Source organism: Panulirus ornatus, chromosome 14 (genome assembly GCF_036320965.1).
Source record: "Panulirus ornatus isolate Po-2019 chromosome 14, ASM3632096v1, whole genome shotgun sequence".
NCBI lineage: Eukaryota > Metazoa > Arthropoda > Malacostraca > Decapoda > Palinuridae > Panulirus > Panulirus ornatus.
Window position 1 is genome coordinate 4,971,347 of NC_092237.1, and position 19,682 is coordinate 4,991,028.

A 19,682-nucleotide genomic window follows, 5' to 3' on the forward strand; every position below is an offset into this window, starting at 1 on the left:
TGGGATAACATCAACAAGTCGGAGTGAATCTCATGTCTCAAGTGCGACGTGTCCGACCCTCGAGCACGACCGTCGCGCCTTAAGGGATCGTACCGTCGTGTTAAATCGAATCGCCGCTGCTGAGTAGGGTCAGGATCCTTACAGTTTTTTTTCCGGATATTCTCTTTCCTCCATGAAGACACCAGGTACACCCCACACCTGCTGATAGGTGCATGCCGGTGGGCGCTCCTCGAGAGCCGTGGGTCGGGGCGGCCCGGTACTGCCATGTTGTGTCTGGGAGAGAGAGAGAGAGAGAGAGAGAGAGAGAGAGAGAGAGAGAGAGAGAGAGAGAGAGAGAGAGAGAGAGAGAGAGAGAGATATGGGGGGAAGGGGAGACACGTGGATGGCGCCAGATAGCGCCAAAGAGTCGCCTCTTCGCGGCAGCAGGCTGGGGACTTTTAAGGTGGCTTCCACTGTTCTTCCTCGTGACTTATGGTTTTGGACCTTATTGCTTAGTGTTGTGTGTGTGTGTGTGTGTGTGTGTGTGTGGGGCTAGCGGGGTTTTAAGTAGTGATTGTGGTGAGGATTGTGGGGTTTTGGTGTTAGTTATTTGTGGTGGTTTGCGGTCGTGCATAGGTGGCCTGGCTGGCTGGTTGATGTGGTGGCTCCCACCACTACAAGTGTTGCAAAGTTGTTATCCTCCGAATTAACCCGATGAATTATTCATGGCGGGCGACCCCGCACCAACCCTGGGGGTATGGCTCGCTGGACGACCCTACACTACCCCGGGGTGACTTCCTGGACGACCCCCCCCCCCTCACATCATCCTCAGGAGAGGTTCCCTGGACTACCCCACACACCACCCGGGGAAGGGGGGTGGGGTTGGAGGGAGGGTCTTTGGATGGCGCTTCGACCATTTTCTTTTTATCTCCAGCGGATCTACTGGTAAGCTCCGGGGGCAATACAGTGACAACCCCTGGTGGCCTGAAGGGTCATATTGCCTGCTGTGACTCTCCTGTCTTTGTATTTTTCGCTGGAAGGATGAAATGCCATTACCTGTTAGTGAGCTGAGGTTAACGACAGGTTATGCAGATATAATCTGAATGGGGGTCAATTAGGAGGTCCCGTATTATCTTAAAAATGAGGGTAGTTAAAGGGGGGAAAGGCGTACCAAACGCGGTACAATGAATGTTGATAGATGTTCTCTGCTGCAGTATATGTGAACAATTGAGGCCGTTCTAGGTTGGTTCATGGTGTTACCTTGCTGCGTATATATATATATATATATATATATATATATATATATATATATATATATATATATATATATATATATATATATATATATAAACCATGGAAAGCTGTGTAGGTATGTATATTTGCGTGTGTGGACGTATGTATATACATGTGTATGGGGGTGGGTTGGGCCATTTCTTTCGTCTGTTTCCTTGCGCTACCTCGCAAACGCGGGAGACAGCGACAAAGCAAAAAAAAAAAAAAAAAAAAAAATATATATATATATATATATATATATATATATATATATATATATATATATATATATATATATATATATATATATTTGTGTGTGTGTGTTTGTGTGTGTGTGTATGTGTGTGTGTGTGTGTGTGTGTGTGTGTGTAAAGAGAAGCATCAGCTGTTGGTAGGGGATGGTAGAAGCTTCGAGAACAGTGTTTCGTTGCTCACCTCCGCAGTGTCGGCTGCTCCGCCAGACCGACTGCGAGATGTGACTCTGAGCACGACGGGACGGCCCCTGGGCATGATGACCTGGCGTTCGACCCGACCATTAAAAGGGGTCTGGCGCGGTCGGCTAGGCCACTGTAGCGTCTGTATTGAGGATCCTAGGCTAGGCTAGGCTGACTGTCCCTAGGCTAGGCTAACCCAGGCGGGTGTTGCTAGGTCTTATTTATACTAGGCTCAGGTAGACGAGGTCAGGTGGGATAGACTTTGGTCAAGTTCCCATGAAATAAGTGGTTTTAGGTGTTTGCTCTGAGAGTGGAAGTTTAAGATGATAGAACATATCTGTCGGCGTTGGACGACGACGTAGTAAGGCTGGGGCGACAGAGAGGCGTCTGGAGTGTGGAGCAGGAGGAGGAGGAGGAGGGAGGGTGTGTTCTCCAGTTCCTCTCACCAGATACTCTTATCTCTGCTATCACCGGCACGCCCGGCGCCTCTTGTTTAATGCTCCCGCTCCTTCCCTTCTTCCGTCCCTCCCTGGGCTACACCACAACCTTAGCTTGAACAGTACTTCCTGGGCAGGGCGACATATTGGACACAGTTGTGTATACAAACCTCCAATCTTTCCCCAGTATTACGCTACGCTCTTGATGATCGGTAACGTTTGTACTGGGAGGAATTACCAGCTTGGCGAAGACACACCGGTCAAGACTTTGATGTTCTAAGGTAAATTTCCGCCCGAGTTAAGCCATTTGAGAACCCTCCCTCCTTGCATCACGACCTACCAGTGAGACGAGAAACCTTTTTTTTTTTATTGAACTTAGCAACCAACGACCCAGTCCAGCAGCCTGGGACAACTTAGCAACCAACGACCCAGTCCAGCAGCCTGGGACAACTTAGCAACCAACGACCCAGTCCAGCCGCCTGGGACAACTTAGCAACCAACGACCCAGTCCAGCCGCCTGGGACAACCCTTAGTAAGCTCTGGGGGGTGAAGACCTAACCCCCCCCCCTACCCCCACCCTCGAAGCCTTGACAAGGGTGTTCACAACCCATAGCTGCCTGCTGGGGATGCGGACGTCCTCTGGGGGGCACCTCGGCTTTCATGATCCTCTGTTCACAGGTTGTAAAGAAAAGATACTCATCCTGAGGAGGAGGAGCCTCGTGTGTGTGTGTGTGTGTGTGTGTGCTGGGAGAAGTGCCCAGATCAGGACAGTGATACGTCACGCACCTCTACTCCTCTTACTTGGTAATAATAAAAGAAAAAAAAAAAGAAGAAAAGAGAAGTATCCGCAGTGTACTTGTCACGCATTTCCAGATTTGGTTAAACTGCCGACATTTGGCGGCGCTGCAAGAACGGGCAATAAAGTGTCGCTGCTGCATGGGAATGAGACCTTTACACTCTGTTGCTGTAAACACTTTTGCAGCACTTTTGCCCACCCGGGCAAAGGAAAGAGCAGCGCATTGCCATTCTTCCTATGTGGTCTGAGGGCGAGAACGGATCTGAGATGCATAGATTATCTGTGTACTATGATGAAAATGTCTTGCCACAGAGGAGCGCGTACAGAATACATCGAAATGTTCGAAAGAAAACGGCCTGACGAGTGTTCGCTAACGTCGAACGCTCAGGGAGGCTGTTCACATGAACCATTTTGGAACATCACGGTCCATGACTTGACATTATGATATGGTTGATGTAGACTGCTTATGTGAATTTAAAAAGTTGCTTGATAATGTTCAAAATATGAAGTTTCGAAGTTTAGATCTCTCTCCACACACACACACACACACACACACACAAGTCGTAGCCATGATCCCAATACAATGAGATTAGCACCACAACAGCCTGCCTGAGGGGAAGGTCGCTTCCTGCTTCTCCCGGAGGCAGTGCGGGCCGCTGGGTGGGAGTGCGTGACGTCACTCTAGTAGCGGAGGGCTGTGATTGGTCGGGCCATTGTATGGCACTGTAGGTTTGCAAGACGCAGAGACGATGCATCGTAAGGCTGCCGCTACCCAGCGCATAAAGCATTTACCAACATTGAAGTATGAAACATATGTGAGGTATTTTGAGAAATGATATGAAAACAGTAAGATGTTAAAATAAAAGAGTATGGTAAGGCGTGATAAACAGGAGTAAGATATACATTGTGATAAGGTGTATGAAGAAATTTGTATCATTACTGGTATGTTTTATAAAACGCTATGATAACTGAATTATGGGAGAGTAATGATCATCTGCCTTCACCATCGAATTAGACATCAAACAATGTTGTTATTAGATTAGTCAGTCTCGAATTGGTCATTAATGTAACTGCCGAAGTGCTGGTGACCGGTGAACAGCTGATCTTTATGTACTTGATGACTGTTGAACAGCTGATTCTGATGGACAGCTGATTTTTGTTTCCGTGGTGAACAGCTGATCTTTGTATACTTAGTGGCCCGGTGACCAGCTGATCTCTGTTTAACTGGTGACGGATTTCTGCGCGTTGACAGCTGTATTTACCGACTATTACACACTGTGTGGGACGCCGGTATATCGTATTAGTACGTGACCCATGTCGCTGAGGCCTCTTTGACCCCACGCACACACACACACACACACACACACACACACACACACACACGAATGTAGAACTCCGTCTCTGGACGGGACTAATAGGTTGTATTTCTGTGCTACACCCTCCTGCACTCTCTTACCACAGTAATGAGAATTGTGGCACAGATTCCAACGATCATAAGGGCAAAGTCAGGCCCCCATCTGCCCGGGGATCAGCTGTGGTTGGTCATACCAGTCCTGCTTAACCCTTCTGGCAGGTTGACTGGTTTGACAGACTGGTTGAATGGTGAAGTGGCTCGTCGATTGTGTTTGGTAACAGGTCATCAGGTGGTTGCTAAACCTGCTGAGGGACTTTGCTCGTTGGTTGATAGACTGGTTGACAGTCTAGCTGGCTGTCTGGTTGACTGGTTTGGGCGGGTCGTTGGTTGTGTAGGGGCGTGGCCCACGTAACAGGGGGCAGACCGGCCCTCCTCCCTCATCACTAGTTATTTTATATCGTGGCGTTGATAGTGTGTGTGTGTGTGTGTGTGTGTGTGTGTGTGTGTGTGTGTGTGTAGGGTGGGTCCTGGCTTGACCTGGGCGAGAGGGTGTGGTAGTGGGCTTAAGGGTGTGGTGCTCTGTGTGTGTGTGTGTGTGTGTGTGTGTGTGTGTGTGTGTGTGTGTGTGTGTGGAAAGGGAAGTCCGCAGACCCAACGCCTGTCTGGTAGCATGTATCGCAGGTGTGGTTGAAGAGAAGGTTAAGGGAAGCATCAGAGAAAAAGTCTATGTAATATGTGTGTCTTTATCTACATATGTGTTTTTATATATATTCACGATCGTGTATATGTATGTCTTTGTGCAGTTTTTTGACACGTATGGTTTTGTGTGTTTTTGTAGGGTAATGTGATTGTTTTAGTGTGGTTATATGTGTGTGTGTTTGTTTGTCTGTGTTTACAACAGAGGCGGAATGGAGGAACATATTTCGGGGCTAGGCATGCCTTCCCCTGAGGCCCTAAACATCAATTATCACCAGGAAATTACCCACCAGTCTCCCAACCCCAATTTAGGACTGCAGATTAGCTAATCCCCCACACGAGCTCCAATACATTCAATATCTCCGAAAGGTTTAGTGAGGTTTGTCAAAAAAGATTTTTTTCCCCCCCCGAACTGCACGATCGAGTGGGCGAAGACCGTGCTATGCTGAGCGGTTTCTGTAGGGTGACATTGCCATGATAGGGCTGCGCCGCAGGGGCCTTGTTGGACATAACGGGAGCCGGCGGGTGGAATATCATCTTGTTGACTCAGTATATGGAGGGAGGGGGTCGATGTGGTGGTGGGGTTGGTACGTTGGGGGGGGGGGGGGGTGTGATGCCACCGCCCCCTGGCCCTTCTCATACTAGGTGAAGCATACACATACTAGGGGCACCTCATACTAAGTGAAGCATACATATAGTAGGGGCACCTCATACTAGGTGAAGCATACACATACTAGGTGCACCTCATACTAGGTGAAGCATACACATACTAGGGGCACCTCATACTAGGTGAAGCATACACATACTAGGGGCACCTCATACTAGGTGAAGCATACACATACTAGGGGCACCTCATACTAGGTGAAGCATACACATACTAGGGGCACCTCATACTAGGTGAAGCATACACATACTAGGGGCACTTCATACTAGGTGAAGCATACACATACTAGGGGCACCTCATACTAGGTGAAGCATACACATACTAGGGGCACCTCATACTAGGTGAAGCATACACATACTAGGGGCACCTCATACTAGGTGAAGCATACACATACTAGGGGCACTTCATACTAGGTGAAGCATACACATACTAGGGGCACCTCATACTAGGTGAAGCATACACATACTAGGGGCACCTCATACTAGGTGAAGCATACACATACTAGGGGCACCTCATACTAGGTGAAGCATACACATACTAGGGGCACCTCATACTAGGTGAAGCATACACATACTAGGAGCACCTCATACTAGGTGAAGCATACACATACTAGGGGCACCTCATACTAGGTGAAGCATACACATACTAGGTGCACCTCATACTAGGTGAAGCATACACATACTAGGGGCACCTCATACTAGGTGAAGCATACACATACTAGGGGCACCTCATACTAGGCACACTCGACCTCTTCTAGTGGCCTTCTTTTTGGTACATAACTGATGTACACGGTATGGAATGTTTGTACTCACCTGATGTACATAGCATAGAGGGCTTATACAAAATTGATGTGCGTTTGGAGTGTGTACAATTTACGTACATAGTATGATATCGTACATAATCACTCTACATAGTGTAGTGTTTGTACGTAAATTACGTACATTATATGGTTTGTACATAATATACTTAGTATAATGTTCGTACATATTCGATATACATCGTGTAGTGTTGGTACGCAATTGATGTACATCGTATTGTTTGTACGCTATTAATGTACATCGTGTTGTTTGTACGCAATTAATGTACATGGTGTAGTGTTTGTACCTAATTAATGTACCAAGTGTAATGTGTTTGAGGTTTTTAATGCATAATGAAAAAGAGATGGACGAGTGTTGCAACCAGCTGTGGCCTGAGACCAACACACACTAGGGCCAACCTGGCATTTCCCGTTGGATTTTCGTACTGGTCGTGTGTCTGTGTGGGCTGTGTGTTTATGCTTGCGTATGTAAACTCCTGTGGTTGTTTGTCTATGTTTACTCAAGTGTGTCTATGTTTACAAGTTTTTTTTTTCCTCAGCTTTGTGAGACTGTGTCATCCCCCTTCATTATACTCGTATATGTGTTATCACCCACCAGTATGTCTGTGTTATCACCCACCAGTATGTCTGTGTTATCACCCACCAATATGTCTGTGTTATCACCCACCAGTATGTCTGTGTTATCACCCACCAGTATGTCTGTGTTATCACCCACCAGTATATCTGTGTTATCACCCACCAATATGTCTGTGTTATCACCCACCAGTATGTCTGTGTTATCACCCACCAGTATGTCTGTGTTATCACCCACCAGTATGTCTGTGTTATCACCCACCAGTATGTCTGTGTTATCACCCACCAGTATGTCTGTGTTATCACCCACCAGTATGTCTGTGTTATCACCCACCAGTATGTCTGCATCGTATGTTGGCACGACACCCACCCCTCCTCATCGCCATATATCCTGGTCAGGTCCAAGGGAGACATTATGCAGGGTGTGGGGTGGGGAGTGTTGGCATTTCTCCCCTGTCATTACCATAATCACTCATCACCCCGGGGCTGGTGCCATCTACCGCCCCATCCGCCTGCCACCTCCTCCCGTTTCTCCTCCCTGTTGCAAATTTGTGGTCGCTGCCCCGTCCATCTCCTGAGGGCGACGGAGTCTTCGTATGAAGTGACTTTGTTTTTTTTTCCTCAGTTCATCCGAATTTATGACCTAAGACAGGCTGTGCTCACTGGACAGGAGGTAACCAAGGCCAGGCCTTCACACCCACCCAGGGGAGGCACCGCCGTGTCCCGGGGCACAGGTATAGCGAGAGATCCTGCAGGATGACCACCCTGACATTACCAGCGACCGACCGTGTCGTAAACTCGCCAGGCTCGAGGCCCATGACGCCGTCGCCGTGGCTGGGAGTAAACAAAGGGATTAGTCGAAAAGTGTTGGTTCCACGTACACGAGAGGATCATCTCTTTGGTCATGGCATTATCTGGGAGTGACCCCAAGCTTGAGGTACCTGGCATTATCTGGGAGTGACCCCAAGCTTGAGGTACCTGGCATTATCTGGGAGTGACCCCAAGCTTGAGGTACCTGGCATTATCTGGGAGTGACCCCAAGCTTGAGGTACCCGCTGTTGATGGTGCATCAGAGGCAACATTCGTGTAATAATACTGTCAGATTGGTTACTGTCCTGGTTTGTCTTTGGGGTGGAACAGAAATTGTGTGTGGAGAGGAGAGTGTGTGTGTTAATTGCCCCTCTCTCTCTCTCTCTCTCTCTCTCTCTCTCTCTCTCTCTCTCTCTCTCTCTCTCTCTCTCTCTCTCTCTCTCACTCTCACTCAACTAGTCCTTAGATTTTTTCCTGTTTGGTAACTAATGTTTTCGTAAAAGAGGTTTTCATGGTTTTTTTTTTTTATCACAAGGGGTTGGGTCTTGTTTGTATCAGTGTACCCTCTTCCTTAAGATAATGTTTCACATACCTTGATGTAACTATAGGTGCTAATTATCAGTGAATTATCCTGTGTTTTAATTTCCTCACTGGGGACGATGTTTTCTGGATCGTTATAATGACCCACTTATACCTGGCTGTACTGACCCACTTACCTGGCTGTACTGACCCACTTACGTGGTTATACTGACCCACTTACCTGGCTGTACTGACCCATTTACCTGGCTATAATGACCCAGTACGTCGTTATAATGACCTATATAATTTCCTGTATAATGATTCGCGGTGATCTTTTCTTCCTTACCTGGAAATAACGACCCATTTACCTCGTTAGCATGTTCCCTTCTCCGAGATATAATGTTCCCATCAACCTGTCTGCATTATGCTCCCTAATAGGTAATAGGCTATTATGCTCCCTAATGGGTCATAGGCACTCCCCACCCAACCCCCCAGTGATTCATTTTTTTTTTTCTACTTCAGACGTAAATAGAATTATACCCGCCGCTTTGATCCCCTTTTTAAACGGCATCCACATATGCACTGGCTGGTCTGATAGACAGCCGGGTACCTGTTGTATAGAGCCAGGCTTTCCTTAGGCTGGATGATAAGGCTTCCAATGCACCACCGGGCAGACAAGAGTCCCATAGATGCCACGCGAGCAAGTGGTCTACGTCCTCCGTGTTGGCAGACCTCCACCACCTTCGGTAAAATAGTGGCGCACCGCGAGGTTCATTTCCTTTGGGAGGGTTTGGGTTGTGTAGTGGGGGGTTGGGGGGGGGGTCCGATGGCCACTGCGGCATTGCGTGTTGACGTATTGTATGGGGGAGAGGGGAGGTGGGGGAGAAGGGAAGGAGAAGGGAGGGGTTAAGTAAGTAAAAGCGCACGTAGCGCCGCTAAGATAGGGAGGGAGGGGGTCGGGTCGGGTCGGGTCGGAGGGGTTAGGTAAATACGTGTAGCTGCGTCAGGATGGGGTTGGGGGGTGTGGGGGGGAAGGAGGGGTTGATAAGCGCGTGTGTGTAGCGTCGTCAGGATCATTATTATTAGTACTACCACACACGGGAACGGCACGGCAGCGTACACGTTGCTGTGACCCGCATTTTCTCATGGCACTTAACGTTTTCTTTTTTCCTCGAGACAGACATTGGGGTTCTTTCCTTGCGCTACCTCTCTAACGCGGGAGACAGCGTCAACGTATAATGAGAATGAGAGAGAGAGAGACACTAGTCTCCCTGTCATAACGTTCATGTGGACCGAGCCTAAACGTTCACTTCCTTAACCTTGAAACGTTTTCTCCAGGCTGATAGTGTCTCTTTCTCTCTCCGAATGTTTTAGCCCCGGTACGAAACGTTTTTCCTCACCTCAGTGCCGCAACGTTTGTTCACCAGAGCTGCCGGGTTCGTTCCACACATGCTCAACCTTAATGATGGTGGCCCATTACCCACCTAACGCTTTGAACACGCGCGTGACGACCCCTCGACCACGACGATGCGACCCTTGGGAATGAAGACGACCCCTGTCCTTTGACCTGACCCTCAAGAGCCATGTGAAAGGTCAGACCCCAAACGTACCCAAGGGTCGTACCTTTTACACATTTTGGATTTCAAATGTTTATTCTCGAGAGAATACGAACCAGTGCCCATCCTGGCCTTAAAGCCGTGTCCCAGACCGGTGTCTTAGGCATTAAGGCGTGTCCCAAGCTGGTGTCCTGGTCTCAGAAGGCGTGTCCCAGGCTGCCGTCCTGGTCTTAAAGGCGTGTCCCACGCTGGTGTCCCTTCCAAGCCAGCCATGTCCTAAGATTCTGTGGTCATACAAGAAACGTTGATGTGCCGATTTCATTTTTCATTAGATGTTTTATGACGTTGTGGCGAGTGGGGGGGAGGTGTTGTGATTGGTCGCTGGCGTGGTGTGTTGTGATTGGCTGGTGGGCGCGGTGGATTTTGATTCGTTGGCGGCGTGGTGGATTGTGATTGGTTGATGGCGCGGTGGATTGCTGTTCACGGGTTGTGATTGGCCGTTGGCCCGCTGTATAGCCAGCCGCGAGTTATGATTGGCCGTTGGCGCCGTGTATTGCGGCAGTAATACAACAGCAACACCACTTTTATACAGTAGTACGAGGATGTATCGATGATTTAGAAGAGTTGTTGTTTATGCTTCTAAAAATGTCTCAGTTGTAATAGAATATTGTAGTGTAGGAAGAGAAAGTCCAGTTGTGATATAAATGCTGTAACGTAACAACATAATGCCCTTGTAGTAACATGAGTTTTTTTTATTATAACTAGATATTGTATTGTTACAAGTTAGTGTTCGGTAACACACTGTTACATTAGTAGTAAGCTGTTGTAACGGTACGTACCCTTCTATCGTCCATTCATCTTGACCCTTGGTCACTAGTGTTACGGTTTGTGGCTATGCGTGACAGTGACAGCTGGACCAGAGCTGTGTGTGTGTGTGTGTGTGTGTGTGTGTGTGTGTGTGTGTGGTACCAGTTGACGGGAGGCGAGTATACCAGTTTGCGTCTCGTCTGGGGATGCTGACCGTCGGGTGGGTCACCCGGGAGGTCAGAGGGATTCCAACAGCCAGGATCAGCTGTCTTTAGGAGTTGTATGATGTCCCCGACCTCCTCCTCCTCCTCCTCCTCCTCCTCCTCCTCCTCCTCCTCCTCCTCCTCCTCCTCCATCCTCCTCCTCCTCCTGCGTAGCTGCCTTTGTCCTCCGGAAGCTGGCACCTCCCTCACCCCGGCCACGTCGCCGTCAGCCGTAAGTCTCCTTCCCCAGCAGCGCCCAGCCTCATCCGACCATCAGTTCCCCTGCTCTCACTGTGTGCGATAAACTAATGACCTTTTTTTTTTCTACTTAATTTTCATTCACGGGTTTATTGATTTGTCAACAGTGCCTAGTTAATGCCATCCAGCTCTCCCGTGTACCTGTTAATAGTGACTGTGTACTGACCTCAGTTACAGTAGGTTATTGTTACATAACCGAGGGAAACATCTTCGTGGTCACAACGCCAGTTGTTATGACTGAATATTTGATTTAACCAGTTCACTGTCAAGGGTGTTATTCCCGTGTGGACTGATGTTATTCACGCGCTTGTCAAAAGTTGAGTTAATTAGGTATTGTAGTGAATGATGGGTTCCTTCATGTATCAGACTCGTTATAATGTTTTAGATGGTGAACATGGAAGAGAGAAGAGTTTATGTCTGGTTATAACCTTTACCGCAGCACGACAGAGAAGGTCAGCCTCGAACCCTTGGTCTATGCAGAGGAAGGTCAACCTCGAGCCCTTAACCTATGCAATGGAAGGTCAGCCGTCAGCCCTTGAGCATATGCAGTAGCACCTCCATCCCTTACCATTAACCCAGGCAGTAGAAGGACAGGTAACAACTTCGCTTGGTGTGTTGCGATATTATTGTGTGTGTGTGTGTGTGTGTGTGTGTGTGTGTGTGTGTGTGTGTGTGTGTGTGTGTGGGAGGTGATGATGTTCCACAAGTGTTGCTGGCATCATTGTTGTGGTATAATAGTGGTGGCTGGGACGCTGGAGTATCCGATTTAACACATCTAAAGCTTGTACATCACCAGCGTAGCCTCCACAGCACCTCCTGCAGTGTAGCAGGTGGTGGCCGGTGTGAAGCGTCGCCGGCGGAGGAGGAGTGGCTGTTGTTGCTCGCGTTGTATGCACCCGGGTGAAGTGGGAGGGTCAGGTGGTGATGTGGAGGGGAGGATGGTTGTGGTGGTGTGTAGGGGAGGAGGGTTTGTGTTAGGGGATGGTCGTAGTGGTGATGAATAGGAAAGACAGGGATGGCATGACCCAGCGGTGAGGCTGTGCTGAAGGGTTGAGGGTGTGTGGGAGGCAAATACAACCTGTTAGAAATGGATGATTTGTATAACCTGCTCCTGAGGCGTGTCTCAGGTGAGTTATACTGCCGTGCATCGTGTTTCTAGATGCACCTTTCGTGTCGCACTGGGTCTTAGCACTCCACACCCCATCTCGGCCTGGTAGTTCTGTCCTCACGACACACCACGAGACCCCCAGTAACTTTTATTATATTGATTCCAAGTTGGCGTTTGTTAATCACACTAACCCCACCCACCCCTGCTAGAGAGTGGGACGATTTCTGATATAGAAATCTAAGGTGGTTATACAAATGGCCGTGTGACCATAGTGCCATATACTTTCTATCATTTGATTATTTTGAAGTTTGGTGTAGTTCGCTGCTGGTGTGATTTCGGTCAGGTTACCCAAGTTGGAGGTAAAGTTAGATTGCTGCCCACCTGCTCGTCCCTGATATACGGGGGAGAAAAAGTTCTCATGGTGTCCAAGTTTGCAAATCTGGTTTTTACTTCATGTCGTTTGAGCCTTGCAATATCCCGTCGCTTCCATTTAAAGGTGTTCAGAATGTATTCCTTAATCAAATGCTGATGGTCAAATCTTCACTTCCATGTGGTCTGGTTCGGAGATGCTTAGTGTGGACAGAACTGGTGTGTTTGGTTAGGTCTGGCCTCTGTCAGGAGATGCAATAAGGACAGAAATGTTCAGCTTAAAAAAAAAAAAAAGAATAAGCTCGTTATAGAAGCTGATTTCTGCATCTAATCCGAATTTTCTGTGCAGCGTACACCATATGTGGGTAAGATTAACACATTGCAATGGTTCGATCAAGGATTTAGTCACCTATGATATGATACAGTATGTCAGAGGAAAGTCCAGAGGAAGAGGACATTACTGGAAGTTGGGTGGAAAAAGAGACGTGTACGTAGGGACGTGAGGACGTGTACTGACGGATGTGAGGGCGTGTATGTAGAGACGTGAGGACGTGTACTGACGGACGTGAGGAACGTGTACGTACAGACGTGAGGAAGTACTTGAGGAACAGATTTAAAGACTCATGTTCTGAGCTAAGCCAGGAGGAGGTAAATGCGAGGTGTGTTAAAAAATTCGCAACCTTATAATGATGATAATACATATGCCAGTGCAAGACACAGGACCCCACGAGTGCATAGGGCCCCACGAGTGTATGCACTCTACCCTTACGTACAGACTAGTGATAACACACACACACACACACACACACACACACACACACACACACACACACACACACACACTAGGATCTCAGCCTTACAATTACACAGCTTTAATCTGAGGAGGGTTCGTGAGGTGGTTGGTAAAAGGAGCTGTTAAGCTGGTGGGAACCAACGTGAGCAGCGAACACAACGCCCACACGACATCGGCTCAAAATAATCCCCGACGTGAGGATAATTTCTGTGTGTCAAGCACAAGATAATAACAGGGATTACATGGCATAATTATTCATCGCTAATTGTGCTCTAAATATGACTGTGGCCGTACGTTTATGCTCGCGTGCCATAAGGAGGGCAAGGTGTTGTTTGATAACGTTGTAAGTCAAAGTTGTGAACGTTTTGTCTCGCAGAAGCGTCACACTTGCGTGCTTAATGACAAGAGAAGCGGACGATGCGTCTCTTACCTCGACCACACACACACACACACACACACACACACACACACACACACACACACACACACACACACACACACACACACACACACACATGAACCATCTTACAAATCATGATGTTTGTCTCGTATGTTGGCCAGTAGACACCTTCCCTTGTGACTGATGTAGATGTACTTCTTAATTTTTCAAACGCTGGCTAGAAATCATTGCTAAAGTTTCTCTGACACTCACTGAATTATCTCAATCTGAGATTTATACGAACGATTACGTTTAGAAATGAAGGGAAAATGTGAATGTAGGATTTATGTACAATGAATGGATCATGTGTGTGATTTAAAGTGTTATCTCTTTGTCTTTCGCAGGTGAGCAGTGGCGAGGAAGCCACCGTGAGAACTGTTGGGTAACTTAACCACACGATCAGCCGGTGCATAGCTGCATAGCAGGTAAAGTCATCTGTATAGCGTGTTGTGATATAGCATATATATAGCAGGTGAAGCCTGGGGTATACCATGGTAAGGCCTGTAGCCTCATGATTGTGGGTGTTAGGTGACTAGGAGCAGTGGGGCCCCATACTGACTGGGAGCTGTGGTGACCCATGGCTGACTGGGAGCTGTGTGGTGACCCATGGCTGACTGGGAGCTGTGTGGGGCCCATGGCTGACTGGGAGCTGTGTGGTGACCCATGGCTGACTGGGAGCTGTGTGGGGCCCATGGCTGACTGAGTGCCGTGGGCCCGTCAGCTGTTTGTGCCGGACAGAATGGGCCGGCGGCGCGAGGCCGGCCCACTTTGCACATAAGAGCGTCGGCCACTTCCGCATGTATCGACCATTCCGAGAGGAGGAGGAGGAGGAGGACTCTCTCTCTCTCTCTCTCTCTCTCTCTCTCTCTCTCTCTCTCTCTCTCTCTCTCTCTCTCTCTCTCTCTCTCTCCTCTCTCTCTCTCTCTCTCTCTCTCTCTCTCTCTCTCTCTCTCTCTCTCTCTCATGGCGATTTGTCGCTATTCTCGGACTGTAAAGTAAACTCCAGAGGTAAGGTCCACATCATTACATGTCTCTTTAACAATTCATTTTACCAATGGATTCGAAATCGTAGATTTTTTCCCTTTTTTTCTTTTTCTCTTTTTTTTTTTTTAGTTTTGCATTTTCTTCTTGTAAATGATGTGTGGAGGAAAGAGGTGTGTAAGTTGCTCATGTTTACACCTCGGTGAGTGGTGGAAGTGTGGCGGGGAAGGAGGAGGGGTTCTGAGGGAGAGACGTATTGTGGGGCCGAGAACGCTCTTGACTGATGAGATATACACTTGGCTGAGGAAGCACTTGACTGATGAGATACACTTGGCTGATGAGATACACTTGGCTGAGGAAGCACTTGACTGATGAGATATACACTTGGCTGAGGAAGCACTTGACTGATGAGATATACACTTGGCTGAGGAAGCACTTGACTGATGAGATGCACTTGGCTGATGAGATACACTTGGCTGAGGAAGCACTTGACTGATGAGATGCACTTGGCTGATGAGATACACTTGGCTGAGGAAGCACTTGACTGATGAGATATACACTTGGCTGAGGAAGCACTTGACTGATGAGATGCACTTGGCTGATGAGATACACTTGGCTGAGGAAGCACTTGACTGATGAGATATACACTTGGCTGAGGAAGCACTTCACTGATGAGACACACTTAGCTGAGGAAGCACTTGGCTATTGATACACACTTGGCTGAGGATACACTTGAATGCTGAGACACACTTGGCCTAGGAAGCACTTCACAGTGGAGAAAGCATTTGACTCGAGAAACACCTCAGCTCGGGAAATATATGGGATCAAAGAAAGACTTCCATGGCGTAGCGCTCGACTTGGGAAAAGCACTCGGCTGAGGCAGCTTGAGACTGAGGCGAAACACATGGCCGAGGAAACATACAGGACTGAAGAACAATATATATGTTGCTACCTACCCCACCTTATCTCAGGAGACATCCCCTACCTGAGAGAGGTGACTGTGGAACGTTAATGACGGTACATTCATATAGATATTGATTGTTGCTGAAGTGTGGACTGAGGAAAGAACTACATTGTCCCGGTGATTACCACCGTCTGTACGTTACGGGGAGAGGGCCTTACACTCGTGTTGCCCCGTCACTTAACCTTGTATATATATATATATATATATATATATATATATATATATATATATATATATATTATATATGTACCACGTCTCTATTCCTGTGTATATATGTGTATAACACTCTCCAGTGTGATTACTATTTGTGTGTTACGGGGAGGGAGCTTTGTGCCGTCTCTTAATCTTGTGTACAAGTACCATGTCTTTACTCCTAATGTATGCGTCTGTTTGTCTCGTGTGACGACCTCACGATCCATGATAGAGGGGTAAGAAGTGTTAGAGTCGTCGCCTCCCTCCAGCTTTGATGACCAAAGATGGGCCACTTTTTGACGGGGAAAACATCGGGTCAAAGGACGCGAAAAAAACTTTTTACTTTTTTTTAACCTTACCACCTTTGAGGGTTAGGTTAAAGGTCGACTCATCCTACCCAAGGGTCGCTACAGTACTCGATCGGTTAATATGGTATGACGTGTGTGGATGTCGTGTTCGCAACATGTAGATGTTATTTAGATAAAGATGATATCTCTCTCTCTCTCTCTCTCTCTCTCTCTCTCTCTCTCTCTCTCTCTCTCTCTCTCTCTCTCTCTCTCACACACACACACACACACACACACACACACACACACACACACACTAGTTTCGCATGATTAACGAACGTTTACGTAAAGCAAGGCCAAAAAAATAAAAAAGAGTGCTTTTGTCTCTCCGAGGTCGTAAGATCTCTCAGCTCTTTAACTGTAAATTGTATTTTATCATGTAAAAGTTTTGTAGGAGACCTTTTACTTGAAATAAAGTTATCCTTTACTCTTGGAGGAAGTTGGGACTTCTTACCTCAAAATGGCTAAGTTTGTACTGGACGTGTGTACTCCCTTGATCCACACGACGTTTGTATGATACAATATATGATAGTTTATTTATAGTTCGTGTGTTCAGTGTATGTGTAGACCTGGTCTCGAGATTTCCTGTGCGTTGTGTTGGATGGGAAATTGGATGTTTTATCCTACGTCAGCCAAGATGTTTGGTCACGTTTCGTTTTAACGTGAGGGATGTTTCAACGTCAAAAAGTTCCATGTATCCCTTTGTCAAGTCGTGACACTGGGACCGCTCATGCTCACGGTCATGAACCAGTAGAATTCCTTTGTGTGTCTCATTTGCATAGAAGTGATGTTTACTCTCGTTGCTCATGAAGTATCCTGGGAGTAACACGTGATTCACGTGGAGATTAACACGTGATTCATGTGGAGATTAACACGTGATTCATGTGGAGATTAACACGTGATTCACGTAGAGATTAACCCGTGATTCACGTGGAGATTAACACGTGATTCATGTGGAGATTAACACGTGATTCACGTGGAGATTAACCCGTGATTCACGTGGAGATCAACACGTGATTCACGTGGAGATTAACACGTGATTCACGTGGAGATTAACACGTGATTCACGTGGAGATTAACACGTGATTCACGTGGAGATTAACACGTGATTCACGTGGAGATTAACACGTGATTCACGTGGAGATTAACACGTAATTCACGTGGAGATTAACCCGTGATTCACGTGGAGATTAACCCGTGATTCACGTGGAGATTAACACGTGATTCATGTGGAGATTAACACGTGATTCACGTGGAGATTAACACGTGATTCACGTGGAGATTAACCCGTGATTCACGTGGAGAGCAACACGTGATTCACGTGGAGATTAACACGTGATTCACGTGGAGAGCAACACGTGATTCACGTGGAGAGCAACACGTGATTCATGTGGGAGGGGAAAAAAAAAGAGGAGGATGTGAATAGACCAGTATTGGCTTCTCGCGCTTGTGAACCTCGGTATTCGAGGCAGGTATTGAGAACAGAGAGAGAGAGAGAGAGAGAGAGAGAGAGAGAGAGAGAGAGAGAGAGAGAGAGAGAGAGAGAGAGCATCAAGACCAGGGGGGGGGGGGCGCGTGGCCGGCCGTCCAATATATCTGGTCTCGGGACTCCGTGGTGAGAACATGAGCCATTGTGGCCGACTTCCCAGCTAATTGAAGTGGCATCAGGGCTGTTCGATGAGGCAGAGATTGGCCGCCATGCCCCAGAATCTTTCCTCGCCACCGAGGCCTCGCATCACGTACGTAGTCGTTGTCCAAAGCCATTTGGATTCACTAGGAAAAATAACGCGGTCGGAGGTACAGATTTATGTATATCTGCATGTTTTATGTATATATATATATATATATATATATATATATATATATATATATATATATATATATATATATATATATATAGTTTTGTGTACAGTTATTTGTAGGGTGATTTTGCTCCTGAAGTGCCTGTAAATGTTTGCAGACAGTCTTGCTGTGTTGTATTGTGAGGAGAGTTGTTGGAGGAGTTGTATGAAGTGTGTGTGTGTGTGTGTGTGTGTGTGTGTGTGTGTGTGTGTGTGTGTGTGTGTGTGTGTGTGTGTTGTGAGGAGAGTTGTTGGAGGAGTTGTAGGAAGCGATGCGCTTGGGAAAGTCTTGTAGGGAGGAGGTTGTGCTGGGAGGGTGGGGGATTCGGCAGCTTTGGAGGAACACGTGGGGTGTAGTATGGTCATTACGATGTGTGTGTGTGTGTGTGTGTGTGTGTGTGTGTGTGTGTGTGTGTGTGTGTGTGTGTGTGTGTGTGTGTGTCATTTCCTTGCGCTGAGACGCGATTGGCGCCTGTGACCATATTTTTTTCTCCCAAGTGGAAGTCTCCGGTCGTGGACAAAGGTCCCCCGTGAAGGCCAGACCTTGAAATGTAATATGAAAGAAAAATATGTATATGTAGAGAGAGAAGAAAAGTGACGTGAAGAATAATGTGGGAGTTTTTAAGGAGGTGGGAGACTCGTGCCATTCACTTGAAAGACGGATTTTCTGCCTCGTATTTCTGAGAAATAGTCTTGAGAAGGAGAGAGAGAGAGAGAGAGAGAGAGAGAGAGAGAGAGAGAGAGAGAGAGAGAGAGAGAGAGAGAGAGAGAGAGAGAGAGTGGCATACAAGTAAAAGATTTCTCATTCTGCGTCTGAAGACACCCTCTCCTACTCTCCTATCATTGTAAAGCCGTTCCATTCCGTAATTCACAGTGGAAAAAGGGAAAGGAGGAAGAATGGATACGTAATGGAGAGGTAGATGATGGGACAGATGTGTGGTGCGTGTGTGTGTGTGTGTGTGTGTGTGTGTGTGTGTGTGTGTGTGTGTGAGGACACACCACACTTCCAGCGCGTTAGGGGAAGGTCTTAATGTGAACAATGAGTCCAGAAGTCCAGACACGGAGGGTGTAGGAGGGCGCCGGCCATCACTTCAGTACACCTGAGTCAGGAGGTTCGTACTTCCCCTGGGCGGCTGGTGTCCACAACCTGACTGACACCAGTACACCCATGACCCGGGCCCAGGTCACTGCCTGACCCCACGCAACAGGTCATGTACAGCTCTACTACGCCCCCCCCTCCCCTTTGTCCCTCCCCTCCAGCTAGCCCCTCCTCCCGAGCCTCCTACCGTGAATGCAAGCCTTTGATTGTTTACGCAAGAGATTTTCGAGGATTATAATGATCCAAGTCTGCATTTTCTCTGGGTTAAGCTGGTAACAGCTGGGTTCTCTGGAGATTATAGACTGTTGACATGAGACTGGCTCTCTGGTGCCAGCTGCCCAGGTGTAAGTGGTTGTGGGGGGGGGGGGGTAAGC